Source organism: Carettochelys insculpta, chromosome 2 (genome assembly GCF_033958435.1).
Source record: "Carettochelys insculpta isolate YL-2023 chromosome 2, ASM3395843v1, whole genome shotgun sequence".
Lineage (NCBI taxonomy): Eukaryota > Metazoa > Chordata > Testudines > Carettochelyidae > Carettochelys > Carettochelys insculpta.
The window spans coordinates 6,397,697-6,412,609 of record NC_134138.1 but is presented as its reverse complement, the minus strand read 5'-3'; the positions used below and the strand labels follow the sequence as shown (position 1 = coordinate 6,412,609).

Below are 14,913 nucleotides of genomic sequence, written 5' to 3'. Positions count from 1 at the left end.
GGTTAAATACAAAATTGGCTGCATCGCAAATCTCTCCGTGCTTACCTTTGTAGAAAGCAAAAAAAAAAAAAGGGGGGGGGCAAATAACCACTTGACTTAGTATATATCTGAACAATGAGATCAGTGGAACAGCTTGCAGCACCTTTAGCATTCTGCCGTGTATAACCCTACCTGTGCATATGTAACTGCCCTCAGCCAGGCTTGAACCTAGGACCTCTGGAGCTTCATGCAGACACCTCTACAGTTTGAGGTAAAAGCCATCTGTCTCTCAGCTAAGGCTGGAGAGGAGACCCCTTCTTTCTCTGTGATGTGGTCTAGGTGCCACTACTTGGGACAGCATACATGCACGTGTGGGTTACACGTAACTTCCCCAAAGCCACTTTTCTCTAACAGTTGGCTATAGATTGCTGGTAGTTTGCAGACAGCCCGCCAGTTCCCACGGTGCTGCCTTTCTTGCTTGTTTTCAGCTGCCAAGTTCCTTTAGGAGAACTAAATATACACTGGGAAAACAATGTGCATATTCCATGTTCCAAACCGTCGTAGATGCCACTGGAATTTTATGTGACTGAGCAGGAAGGGAGGGTGGTGTGTGTGATTTTTCACATGGAAGAGTTGCTGCCCACGATCGTCTCTAAGGTATGTCCATGCTCTTACATGAGAATATAAGAACAGCCAGACTGGGGTCAGATCAAAAATGCATCGAGCCCGGTATCCTGTCTTCCAACAGAGGCCAATGCCTGGTGCCCCAGAGGGAGTGAACAGAACAGGTAATCACGAAAGTGATCCCTCTCCTGACATCCATTTCCAACCTCTGACAAACAGAGGCTAGGGACACCATTCCTACCCATCGTGGCCAATACCCATTGATGGACCTAACCGCCATGAATTTATCTAGCTCTTTTTTAACCCCTGCTAAAGTCTTGGTCTGCACAGTATCCTCTGGCAAGGAGCTCCATGAGCCTACTGCGTGCCATGTAACTTAGCATCAAAGTAATCTGTGATCTGAAGATAAATGTGACAGTTCTGTAGTGCCTGATGTGCGGTAAACATCAAGTCAAGGGGAGAAGACCCTGCTGACTGCTTGAACATTTGGTTCTGTCTGTCTGTCTGTCTGTCTGTCTGAAGTTCATTTGGGCATGTTCCAGATAGCACAAATTCACTCCCATAGTTGCAGGACATCCTCATTTGCATAGCATGCTACTAACATGGTACTTATGATGGGGCCATGGTGTGACCTATCAGTTTGGAGCAAACTCATAGCATAGTAAGTCCCTGTTCTGATAGTAACGTTGTTCAAAGATCACAAATGCTACTGCACCAAAAGTCTCCCGTCCCCTGTATAAGTCAGCTCAGAGCTGCTCACAACTGTTTACCAAGGCCTACGAGCTACTAGTATGACTGACCAGATGTGGTGTTTGGAAGACAGGAGCTGTAGAAGGAAGCTGTTTGCTCCCTTTAATGCTTAAAGTTGAGGTTCGTTCCTTGCCAGCCAAGTTAGATGGTGGAATCTGCTTGTACAGTATATCTGTTTTCTGCCCTTAATTTCCGTGCTAGTTGATGGACATTGAACTAGCTTTGCCAGATAGGGAAAATGAAAGATGTTTAATTTTTGAAGGGCGTAGGTTGTGGTATGACTTTCTGAGATGTGTAGACAGTTTTGAACTGTGTCTGTATCTTACTGAATGTGCTTTCCACCTCCTCTTCCTTGTCCTTCACACTTGTGGGAGAGGAAGTGTGGGTTACATTTGTTCTTGGAAACATTTTTTCTGTTGCCATTTCTTAATGGAAACTACAACACACAGGACCGGCTTACAGGCAGATCTTGCATTTGCTCTTTTTTTCAATATTTCTAAGGAGTCCACCAGTTTGTATCTTAGGATACTGAAGGACAAAAATCCTCTAGGATGTGTGTGGCAGAGCTCTGCTGTGGTACGTTCTTGTTATGAGGCTTTGACTTCCAAGCTTCTGTGCAAAGACAGTAGAATAAAGCTCAGATTTGCTGTACAAATGAGCCACATGTATGACTGTAATTTACTAGTGGGGAAACTTAACTATTCTTAACATTGTGATTCCACACTTCAGTGAGCTGGGTTATGGAGCTTAATCATCTTAATGGCTATAACAGCTTTAGTGGGGTAAATGAAGAATGCGCCTGAGCTGCTCAATTGAGATGAGATGCTGCGTAAAGTTCAGGGTGCTTCAGATCTGAGTTTTCAATTTACGGACACCCTGAAGAGGCTAAATATTTTCAAGGGGAGAATATCATGACCTTGAATCTGAAAACGGTTCTGTTTTCTTTTGCCAATAAATCTCATGAATTCCATGTGTAACAAAGGTGCTTTCAGGAACATAAAGAACATGGAGAGGAAGCCAAGCTTGCCAGAAGGCTGAATTATATAGGGCCCTGAAGGACTGTGGCACAGTGGGTAATCTCTCTCTCTAAAGCAATTTTTCTCAATTTCGTTTGGCCCTGTAAACCTTTTTAAACTTGAAAGAATTTTTCAGAACCCCCTAATAAGTCTTATGTATGGCTTAACCCCTCTCAGCCCCAAACTTGCCTATCCTATCCCCAGGATTAACCCCCTTCAGCCCCAAACTGGCTCCCAGGACTAACCCATCCACCTAAAGAAGCCCTCAGCCTAACCCACCTGAACAACCTCTGCCCAAGGTAGCTTCTCCTATTACCTCCCCCAACGTGGTGGTCGAACCTATCTTTGCCACTGCTGCCTCTCTGACTCTAGTTCCGAGGGCCCAATCTCACTGGCCACCCTATGGCAATGTGAGAGGCCAGTTGCAGCCAATGAGAGGCAAAGACAGTGCAGGAACTTCAGGACCCATCTGGCTCCCCTTCCAGACAGCCATTGGCTCACCTTGCCCTGCCCCCATTTCATGTGCAGTGGCTACTTTGTGAGTGAGGGGTTCTCTGCAGCTCCTTGCCCTCCTGCTGCTGCTGAAATAATGGAACTAAATTCAGTTGGTTTAACAGCCAGATCCCTCCTGCCGACCTGCTGGCTGTTAAACCAATTCAATTTAGTTCTTCTGTTTCAGAGGCGGCGGAGCAGGGAGCTGCGGAGGAGTCAGTGGTGGCAGCATCTGTAGCCACAAATGACTCCTTAGAGCCGCATGAGGCTCCAGAGCTGCGCATTGCTGATCCCTGATTGTTTTCTTGCAGAACCCTTATTTTCGCTCGGCGGAACCCTGGGGTTCCATGGAACACCATTTGGGAAACGCTGCTCTAAAGGCCGGGGGCCTTTGGGACCACTCGCCCTGTTCTGATGCACAGCTCCTTTACAAATGTGTGGGCCTAGTAGAGGGGATTATTGGCCCCTGCTAGGAAGGGATTGACTTATTGGTGAGCACCTCATTCCTAGAAAGGCTGAAGGAGCCCATTTAAGATGGAGAGCTACTGGAAGTGAGGGGGTCGGCAGGGTGGAGCTTTCTGATAGATGTGGCCTTTGGGACTTGAGAAAACCTGTCAAGGCTGTGGAATGAAGACACTCGGGAACCAAGAACTATTACAAACCTCATAGTCTCGTGCTCCAAGTGCAAGGCACGCTTTTTCGATATGTTCTCCTCTAACAAATCATAGCCCTATGTATTAAACAAACAAACCCCTACAAAAACAAGGCATATTCCATTGCCTGCATTTCTACTGCAGGTAGTGGACAAAGGAACAAAACACAAGAGATGTGTACCCAGGTTGGTTAGTGTAATATTTACAGGTGCTCACAGGTGGTGTTAGCAGAACCTGTGTAGACTAGAGGAGGAGCAGGGAACATTTGACAAAGAAGCCTCTGAGCTACAGAAAGTTATCAGTTGGATTTGTGGCAAGCTCATTTGTTTGGAGGTAGTTGAAAATTCTTGGTGCCGCCATACATTTTCAACAAGCTCCAAACAAGAGGGTCAGTTGCACGGCCAGCAAATGGTTCCATGGAGAAAGGGCCTGAACAGACACAGGGTGTAACGTTTAATGCTTCCTTGGCTGGGGACACAGGCAAGCAACATACAGAGAGGAAAATTTAGCAAGGGAAATAGGGAGCTGCAAACAGAGGTTGTGCATGTGTGTAAAATACATCTCAAATCCAACTTCAAAAGTATGGGCCTAATGACCTGGGGGGCTGTATGAGCACATGCTGGAAAATCTTAAGACAAGGGATCTATAATCAAATCGTTAACATACACTTTATGTACATCGATCTTATTTTGATTATCTAGAAAATGCCAGCTGCCCCTGAAACCATCGCTAAAATGGTTTAAACTCTAGTGGCTTCACTGGCAGAGTGACATAAGCACTTGAGACCGTCTGGCATCAGCTGCAAAAGAGCTAAATGGGCAAATTGTTCTTTTTTGGGAAGTAGCTAAAGCCCAAAAGGGGATTTTCATGTTTAGATCATAATTCCTGTGTGGGAATATCCAGACTTAATCAGACACATATAATGAAGCTGTGGAGTAAGCTCCTTTTAAGTAAGAACCTGATAGTTTTAGGACTAGTTGAATGCTAGTACAACTCTGAATAACTATGGGAGACTCATGCTGTAAGGAGTGGAGAAGGTTAAACATGCTGCTGTTTTTTTAAAATGGATTGGTATCAAGTTATGAAAAGGGGCAGGAATAAGCTAAAATAAAATGAGGGTTAGCAGTGATGCTACTGTACTGTGAGACTGCATCTGTGTAAGTCTAGGGAGTTACCCAATAGTACTACAGCGATGGGGACTGTCATGGCAGTACCACTTCCGTGCTGGACCGCTACAACAGTGCTGCAGTTAGAATGTGAGACTACATGTGGATAATATTTGAGAGTTGCTAGCGACTCCATGTCCTTGTGACAGTTTTCATTTAGGACGCTGACACATTCACCCCTCTGTTTGATGCTCCTTCAATCCCTTTGCAAGACATGGAAATTTCAATATCTTGTCAGTTTTTACACTTACGTCAATGTTCCTTTGCACCCATCCTATTCAGATTAATTTTCACACAAAGGAATATGCTCTTACTCAGGGAAAGACTAGAGAAAAAATTATGGAAATAAGCAGTTTACTGCACAGAAAAAAGTGAAGGCAATATGGAAAATTTATCACTCTCCATCCTGTTGCCAACTCATTCTGCAGGTCAGTCCATTTTCTCTAAAAAGTGATATACAAAGTGCCGAGGCCACAAGTTACTGTGTTTAAAAAAAGAAAAAAAAACCTGCATAACTCGATAACCATTGTGTTTTTTAGCTACAGTACTCTTGGGCCAAGTAAACGGTCACTGTTGCATATTTTTAATTTGGTAGCGATAGTGGGATTAGAATTCAAATGTTCAGAAGTACAGGACCCCGCCCCTTGAGGTGAAGGAGCATCTGCTAACATGTGGCATATGACCCACCACTGATCAGTTACAGCTGCATCCAGGAGCTGCGCATGTCCATGCTAATTCATTTGCAGTGTGTTACAGCTTGGGTTTCCTCACGGATTGCGTAATGGAGTTAAGTATACAACTTCTATACTTTGCCTCGATGCCAACAAATAGGCTGAAAATACCCCATTTCAGTCTGTGCTTTGACAGCTGTGACATTAAGACCTCCATTTGCAGCAGTTATAGATGGAGGGGTCTCCAACCTGACCCTCAGATCGTCCCTCCCCTCCAGAAGAAAATGTTGGAGCTGGCTGCTGTGGGTCAAGCTCTTTTAGTTCTAATGCAAAACCTGAGGCTCTTCATTACCGCTCACCCATGCTCCTATATTATCTGGCCTTGATTTGATCATATCAAGTTCTGTATAATAATACTACTTCCTGTGTTTAATGCTTTTTCCAGGCATTATGTAACACTCACATACCAGCTTGGTGAGCTAAATATTACCTCCGTTGAATGTCTAAGTCTGAGGCAGAGTTTAAGTGACTTTCCCAAGGCTGTGGAAGGAGACATGTCGAAGCTGAGATTAGAACTTTGAGCCTTCTGAGGTCCAAGGTGTCAAAGATCAGGCCTAGATCTGTAACTAACATCCTGTGACCTGTTAGGGCCTATCAGGATGAAATCCAGCATGTGACTGCAAGCCATCCCCAGATAATTACTTCCTAGCAAAGGGAGTGAAAAAACTCAATCCCTTCTGACATTGCTGGTATCTCTAGTAATTTTGGCAAGGGAAAGGCTTCAGTGAAAGTGCTCACCAAGCAAGAGATGGAATTTTTTTAAACCCATCATAGGAAACAAATTGTGTATCAAAGTAAGTCTCAGCTTATATTGGTCTAAGTCTTTGCTTATCCTTGCCAAATTAAAAGCAACAAGCAGAAGGCTGACATTGTGGATGGCTCTGCCCTTCCCTTTGAGGAGGACGAGATTTGAATTTCTCTTTATAATGTCAAGGAAAGGTTAGAGGGTTTATGCTGGTCGGTGAAGATTAGGCATTATGTAATGATCCCAGCCTGAATCAACGGGATTTGTGTTATCACATGAAGGGCATTATGAAGCAGTCGGTAGAAGTTAATAGACGTTGTTTTGCTTGTTGAAGGGCAGTCTGTTCATACTGCACTATCAATAGCAATAAAATGGACGTGATGTTCCAATGCGAAGCAGCTTCTTAAATGTCACTTTATAAAAGAAAGAAGCAACATTTTTCTTTGTGGAGTGAATGAGATGGCAGGCAAACACCTCAGACTGTAGCGGTATGGTTCGTACTGGCTTTTTTTATAATCCTCAGAATGTATAGAATAGATCCTGTAGAATGTAGTTGAAATTTGCATTAGCCTTAAAACACTGCCAAGCACCAAAACAGAGTTTCTGTAGAGAGGTTGAGACCAGTTGGTGCTGCCATTCTAAAACCCCTTCCTGGCTACTCTTCAAGACTGCTACTGATGCAAATAGCCTATTTATGAATAGACTGTGCTCCCAAAGGAAGTATAAATATCTGTATAAATATCTACTCTGTTTTGGTCAAATATTTTCAAACCTGGAAAGTGAGGCATCCCTAACCAGGTCACAAGAGTTCAGATTTTCATGGGGTAGCCTAGGATTTCAAGCAGTTCATATTTAAAACAGACACTAACCTTTGAAGAGGGAGCCACTGAGATTAGTTAGCATGCACCAGCAAATGCAGATTCAGGGAGTGAAGGTCTGGATGTCTCAGTGAAATATACTGAAGGTACATTCTGCAGCACGAGTTAGGAAGTTCCTGTTCCAGCCCTGAATTCACTAAAAAAAAATACTAAAACCACATCCACAAAAGATTCTGCATGATCTACTGTTATCTCAAAGTACACTACGTAAAGAAGACAACAGTCCACTATGTTCTGCGTGCAGGTGGGTTCTCATTAATCACGAAGCCATGGATCTTCTGTATGGTTGTCCATGTGTGAGGGCCATACTTCAACAGTTTTATAATGATTTCAGAGTTCCCCCGGGTAGTAATAGCTCATTGGGTTGATGTGGTTTAAGGTAGGTCAGTTTCACAGACACGCATACACAAAGAAATTATGTGGCTGGTCTCATTGCTGGAACCCATATGGATCAGTCTCCATTTGGCTGCTGGGTGAACTAGAGGTGACCTTTCAGTGAGACTGAATGATGTTCAAACCAGCAATCTGCAACACTGAAGTCAGGTAGGTGCCTTAACTCTTCAGCCGCTATACCTCTACAGGATTTGAACGCTGGGTATTTCAGTGCATGAGTCATTAGCCATAAGCCTGAGGAAGGTCTGAATTTTCTTAGAGTAGTGAGTGATGGGAACCAGGGTTTTATTTTCTCAACTCCTTTGTAATGGTTAGTGTGAAGTGCAGTGGGCGTCACGCATCGAAAATCTGGAGCCCCTTTCACGTGTGTTTAACCAGTGCAATCATTCCTTTATTCCAAGTGACCGTGCAGAGCGTTTCTCTTCTGCTAATGAGCAGTGGGAGTAGCTGATACTGAGATCAGGCACTGAGTTGCCCTTAATCCAGCCACTTGATAAGTTCTGGGAAATGGCTGTTCTCTTGTGTTAAGTATCCAGGTATTTTTTTTTTTTAATGTGTACAAGACTGCAGACTGCGCATATGGTCCAGAGGAGCTTTGGCTTTTCAAGCCAAGGCTCCTTGGAACCATATGTGCAGTCTGCAGTCTTTCACACAAGTGGATGAGAGACCCAGCCCTTCACATTCTGGGATCTGTCATCCGGAGGCTAAGTGCTCATCTGCCCCCAGAACGTTCCTGTGTGTGCTGTGCTGGGAGTCTCTGCTGCCTCCTCTCTTAAATGTTAGTTTAGAGACGTGTGAAACTATCTGGGATGCTGATGATGCTCAGTTCTACATCTCTTGCTTTTACGCAGCACGGAGAATGCAGTTGAGTCTTTTGAATGCCTAAAATTGGGGTATGGATGCCAACAAGCTGAAAGAAAAATCATCTGAGCCCGAGAGCGTTGTGGGTGTGGGGTATAGAAGTTGGAATATTTGGCTGACTGATGAACCTCTGAACATAATTGTTACTAACATTCAGAATCTGGGACCCTGTCTGCTCTGATGTAATTGAGAGGTGGGGGCAGCTTCCCCTGTCTGTTTCCTGCTCGGAGGTCACTAATTCTTCTAGCATGTGGCTCTTTGCTTCTATGGTTGGCAACTCTTTCAATTACACAAAACCAAGCACTCTGCTCTTGCTGTGCCCTTTTTCTAATGTCCCTCCTCCTGCTCACTCTATTTCCCTGCCCCAACACTTTCACCAGGCTGTGGGAGGAGGCTGGTGTTTGGGAGAAGCTCAGGGGCCTGGGCTTTGGGGAAAGAGTTGAGGGGTGGATGAAAGGCTCAGGGTTGAGGAGCAGGAGGTGGTGTTGGGTGCAGGCTGTGGGAGAGTTTGGGTGCAGGAAGAGGCTGGGGTATGGGGTTGCATTGTGGGAAGGGGTGTGGGCTCTGGGGGGGGATTTAGTATGCGGGGGGGTTCTGGCATGGGGCATGAGTTTGGGGCACGGCGGGGGGAGTTTGCGGTGCAAGCACAGGTCAGGCAGCATTTATCTCAGGCAGCTCCCAGAAGCAAGTCATTGAATCAATTCTTTGCACTGGTTTTCATGGCTGAGGATGTGAGGGAGATGCCCATATGTGAGCCATTCTTTACAGGTGACAAGTCTGAGGAACTGCCCCAGCATGAGGTGTCAAAAGAGCAAGCAGAATGTTGGGAATCATTTAGAAAGAGATCGGTAGCAAGGCAGAAAATACCATACTGCCTCTGTAGAACTCCATGGTACTCCCACATCTTGACTACTGTACGCAGGTGTGGTCATCTGTCTGAAAAAAGTAGTATTGGAATTGGAAAAAGTTCAGAAAAGGGCAACAAAAGTGATTGGGGTGTGGCATGGCAGCTATACGAGGAGAGGTTAATGAGACTTGGACTTCTCAGCTTAGAAAAGAGACTTGGGGGCTGATGTGGCAGAGGTTTATAAATTATGACTGGTGCAGAGAAAGTAAATTATTATTTATTCCTTCCCATAACACAAAAACTAGGGCTCATCAAAGGAAATGTATAGGCAGCAGGTTTAAAACTCACTGCCAGAGGATCTTGTGAAGGCCAAGACTTTAACAGGGTATAGCCAGACAGAACCCCCTCTTTTGCTATACTCCATCTTGCCTTCACTAGGTGCTTCAGAGCATGAAAGGGTTAAAAGGAATAGCCCAGCACTGGAATGTCTGAGAGGGCAGATGGGCTTATCTTAGCCACGGCCTTTGAAGCTCAGGAGCAAAGCTAAGAACAATGGGCTAATTAACATCTAGGCCGTGGACTGCCCTTGGCTAATTACCATCAGTTGATTTGCCAGGACACTTGTCCCAGACAGGAGGAAAAATCTCCAGCCCATTAAGACACAAATGCCCGCAATTGTCTCTACCTCACAGGTGTGAACTACGCCCTTGAACTCCCTGTGAGAACCAGTATCAGACAGTTTAATTCAATTAAACCAAGGAAGAAGCCTACATGACCCAATGGGTATAAAAGAAGGGTCCGGCAGACCCCCTATTTGAGTTCCAGTCATCTCTCCTGCAGGACAGGAGGGTGGCGGTCTCCCCAGGTCCCCGGGGATGCCCAACTCCTGGAAAAAAGGGACAAAAGACTTCTTCCCAAGGGATTGAGAGAGAAAAACTGGCCAAGCCACGTTGGTAATGCAGGGGTGAGGATAAGACCTGCTAGGTATTTTACTTTTCATTTCTTTTTGCGCACATTTAACAAGTATAGATCTATGAATTAAAGTGTATTCTAGCTATTTGTAATCAAAGTATAAACCTTGTAACGATTGTAACCACAAGAGCTTAACTTGCTAGGTAAACAAAGAAAGCAACACTGTAACAGTAAGAGATTAACTTGTTAGATAAATAAACAAAGTAATTGATTAAGTGGTAACCTGACTCCTCCTGTTACTGTGCAAACCGGAACACAAAACAAAGAACCTAGCCGCTTTTCAGCGGCGCTCAGCCTGGTCACTAGTGAGCTCTGCCCTGGGTTTAGCAGGCCAATGCTCAAACCACTGAGCTGTCCCTCCCTTGAGCTCCCTTTTTCAACAAGGTGTTTTGGTCAAAAACTGGGTGACTGGCAACCCTACTTAATGTGACACGGGTTTCTGCCACTGCTGTATTGTTCAGCTGCAGTTTGAGTAGCAATCTGTCAGTGGAGGAGGCCGTAGGAGCGATGAGTGTGGAGAAACCACAACAAAGTTAGTCCGAAAGCCAGTGGCTTTAATGCTAGTTGCAGTACTTCTGTTACTACAGTGAACTCTCTCCTATCCGACAACCTCGGGACTGGGAGGTTGCCGGGTATGAAAAAATGCTGCCTAACAGTGAGGTGGCTGTGGGATCCCTGGGAGGGGACCTCGACAGCCCTGTGGCTGGGAGCTGGCTGCGGCAAGGAGCCCTGCCGGCAGCTCCAGCCCAGGGAGCTGGCTAAGGTGCTAGGTTTGTGGGAGCTCCAGTAGCCCCGGGGCTGGGAGAGCTCCAGGGGAGCGTGGGGCTGTGCCAGTGTGTGGAGCACTGCAGAGCTCTGCCAGCCCACAGGGCAGTGCTGGTGGCCCCAGTCTCTGTCGGCCTGCGGGGCAATGCCAGCGCGTGGAGCTCTGCTGGGGCGCAAGGCAATGCTGGTGGCCCTGGGCATGGGGGAACTTCACCGGGGTCAGGGGAACCTGGGCAGCCCCAGGGCTGCGAGCTGGCAGCTCCATCTCCAGGGCCAGATGGCTTGTCTGTTGGGTCCTGACTTGGACTTGGAAGCATTTGTTTGGCTTCAACTGGTAAAGCTGTAGGAGGCCTGAGGCTTACTCGAGACTTTCTCTCTCTCTGTCGGTACAGCTCAAGCTGAATCAGGGGAGGCACTCAGAGCTGCAGCTCTTGCAGTACGTAGGGCAATCTGCTGCGGGCAAGAACTCCATAAGGTCCCTAAACTTGGGAATTGAGGCTCCCGCTTCGATTTGGAAAAGCACAGCTTAAAGTCTAATGGAGTAATTGTGATTTTTTTTTTTTTCTTTCTCACTGACGTGGCAGGAAGCTGAGGGCTCCATGCATCGGGAGCCATTATAGAAGGAAAAGCCGGAGATGAGTGAAAAGGGAATGTGTTGAGATGGGACTGAGTAGAAGTGAGCAGAGACACGGACAGGATGGAGATGTGCTGAGCCTGTCAAACAATCTGAACACAAAAAGCCAAGGCTTGCTCGTTTGTCTGAAGACATAAGACGGTTACATGTTACCATGGATATAGCACTGGTCTCTTCTGAGCACTTAGCGACCAGTTGTTTTATAATTCCAAAATTGTGTTAGGTGCATCACAGAGGGTTTGTGGGCCTGGCCTCTTCCGGAAAGATTAGCTCTAAATGAATTGGGCGATGCAGCGAACGAGCCTGTTCTAGTACTGCATGTGCTGCATTGGCTGTTAGTTGGCTCCTGGGTGGAGATTAGATTTTTGAAAGGGGAGGGAAAAGGGCCACAGGAGGCCAAGAATTAGAACAGACTGATGGTATGATTCCCATCACTGCTAGTGGCAGAGATGTTCCATGTGTAGCTTTTTTTTTTTGTTTTTGTTTTAATGCAGTGGCCAGGTGAAAAACAGATCTCATTCCTAGTCCCTGTGGGTTTTAAATATCCACTGCATGCATTCTCTTCACAAGGTGCCGTGCTTTGTTTGATAAGCTGTTACTTTGTGCACAGATCTGTTGATGCTTACATTGGGATGAAAATAGTAACTTCCATTGGCACTGAAAATAGATTTTTTTTGTAACTCCCATCCTAGCTTTCGGTTTTCTCTTCGCTTGCTGCTCTAGGTGCCTTTGTCCCTGTACCTTTCTGGCTTAAGTTTTTTTGCATAATTTAATGACATTTGTCTGCGTAAAGGTGCTTACAGCCACTGAAATTGTTACTGGGGAAGCAGATCTGTTACTGGCGAAACAGGTACTTTGCTGTTATCTTGGAAGTTCTATGACGGTATTCTATTAGCAGCTCATGTGGGTAGAGGTTAATGTTTTACTGCTGAGGTTCAGCACTTGTTTGTCAATTCTGCTCATGTAGTCAAGTCATAGTTTTGAGCTTTTTGGGGTCTGATGTGCCTAGGAACTAGAATTTGTCTTACAGCTAAAACAAATGTTTTATTCAAAACATTGCAGTAGAATAATGTGTGCACTCTGGAGTGTGTTTAATAAACCAAATTTTGCTGCTTGGATCCTGAGTGTTTAGCAAAGAATCAAACCAACACAGATCTTTCAATTCTGAAAGCAATGAAAATATAGCTGAAGCAGTCCTGCTTGGTGATACTGCGAAAAGATGACAAGTATCGGAGAGGTAGCCATGTTAGTCTGTGATGAAGCGGGTCTTTGCCCACGAAAGCTTATGCTCCAAAATATCTTAGTCTGTAAGGTGCCACAAGTCTTCTTGTTGTGCAAAAAGATGGTGGATTTTGTATTCTTCAGGATGGTGTTAATTTCCCAGATCAAAGATAACTAAAGTGTGCCTTGTAGCTGCTCTTTTATTTAATATATAAAACCATGGGCCACGGTGACCATTGGTCCTAGCATGCAGTGCTCTATGACTAGAAGATGGATTGGTTGGCTGAAGAAGTAGTAGTATTTAATGGTGCCACTTGTAGTCACCAAATGTGGGATAGAAAGAAGCAAGAGAGAATCAAGTAATATCATCCACAAAATTACTTTAAAGAAAGCTTTAGAGAAACAAAAATTGGTGCATCAAGTCTTAACTCTCTTTTAACACCCATTCAATCACATTGTTTTAGTTGGGGGTAGATTCTTACCATACCTGAGAACACGCCAATTACAACAAGCAAAATTATCAAAATTTAACTGACCTGGTAAAGAAAGGAAAAGAGGAAAAATAAGCAAATTTGGATGCAAACAATAGAAAGGGTTTACTTCAGTCAATAGAGATGACACTTCTGACTGTGGGTCTACCCCAGGATGGACCATTTCTCTAATATACCAACGTATATTGTTTCCCAAATTCAGTAAAGTAATGTTTAATGTATTATAGATATGAAAAGAAATCTTGTTAAATGCTTGAATGGTTTGGTTTGGTTTATCGTGATAATTTTTCTCTGCCAGTTTATAAACTGTTTAGGTTATCCTAAGCCCTATGAAGCTAAAAAAGTGTTTTATTGCAGTCAACTTTTTAAAAAAAGAAAGAGAACTTATTCAAGGAGTGGTCTCAAAACAGACTAACACTAAGAATGTTAAATTCAAATTCAATCCCAGTATTTCTCTGTCCATTAAGTTTGCTGATGCTGAGTCTCCAGGAATATGGTTTTTCTAACAATCTGCTGTTTAACAGGATAAGCTGCTAGTACCTTGGATTGCAATAGCAATTCAATATTCCATTTAAATTATTACTAATTAAAAATTAAGTGTAATCTGTGGCAGAGCTTTTGCAAACTCTATTCCACCAACGATGTGATCAAGTTTCAGAAGCAGAGATGCCCTGTCACTCATTCAGACATTTCTTGGGGGAGAGATGGACACAAAATTCTGGTCCCTTCCAGTGTTGCCCCCCCCCTCTCTTTTTTTTTTTCCTACTCACATGCAGAATAAATTTTCTTGCATGTGTAGATGTGCACCACCATAGAAATACACACTGTTGGCTGTGTGTAACTGTGGGTGCTCTGCTCATCAGCTGGGCAGCATCTGAATAACTCCTAGGTGGCCGCCTAAGCACTCAGCTTACAGGGAACCCTGGTTCCCCCCATGCCCCAGTAGGGTCTCCATTCTGTCCCCTGCTCATTCTCTATTCTTCCTGCAGGGATTGTGGTCTCTCTTGCTTGGGAAGTCTCTGCTCTGTTATCCACACAGCCTATAAGTTGGGGGTGTCAGGAGTCTGCTTGTCAGTGGATTCTCCTAAGCTCTGTCCTACGGGAACTGAGTCCCAGCACACCTGATTAAAAATAAATACGTAAAATTACCACAGCTTGCTGCCCTACAGAGGTGGGTGGCCAGGGTAGATTCCAGAGTTAGTGTCCATGTAGCCAGAGCTCTGCTCAGGACTCTTCTGGCAGCAGCCCTTCTGAGAAAAGCACCTACCCATTCCCTCTTGAGAAAGAAGATACGCTGTGACGAGTGATCTGTTTCGTGCGCAGGCTACCACGTGTTCTGTAGCATACAGCACTGAGCGATCTGCTTCGGGACCAAGAGGGAGAGTGCACTTGTAAGCAGATCCCGCTCAGAGAACTCTTATCTTCTGTGTGTTTGTGCTGCGTGTGTTACAGCTGAGAAGAATCTTCATTCTCCATAAACTTTGAGTCAAGGACTTTTGACCCCCTGGTGTTTTGATTGATGCTTACCTCGCTGTGTTCGCCTCTAGCCTTCGCTGACTAACAGATCCCAAACCAATTCTCTGTAAAACACTAGGAGCTTGCATGTGAGGGTGAATAGAATTAGTATATTTCATTGCCACGAGGAGACTGAAAGTTTCCCCAAACTTTAATTCTTGTCCTTCAGTGTAACAGGTA

At 44.9% G+C, this 14,913-nt stretch overlaps 1 protein-coding gene across 6 annotated transcripts in view; it reads left to right on the top strand.

The window, feature by feature from the left end:
* The window catches only part of ARHGAP39 (Rho GTPase activating protein 39), a 369,615-nt gene that overhangs the window by 110,417 nt on the left and 244,285 nt on the right, over positions 1–14,913 (top strand). The window contains exon 1 of one of the 6 annotated variants that reach the window (XM_074986538.1): positions 7,166–7,278. The exons of the other annotated variants lie outside the window; for them this stretch is intronic. The gene's annotated coding sequence lies outside the window, so the exon portion shown is untranslated. Of the gene's footprint in view, positions 1–7,165; positions 7,279–14,913 lie in introns of those variants that run through there. 6 annotated transcript variants of the gene reach the window in all.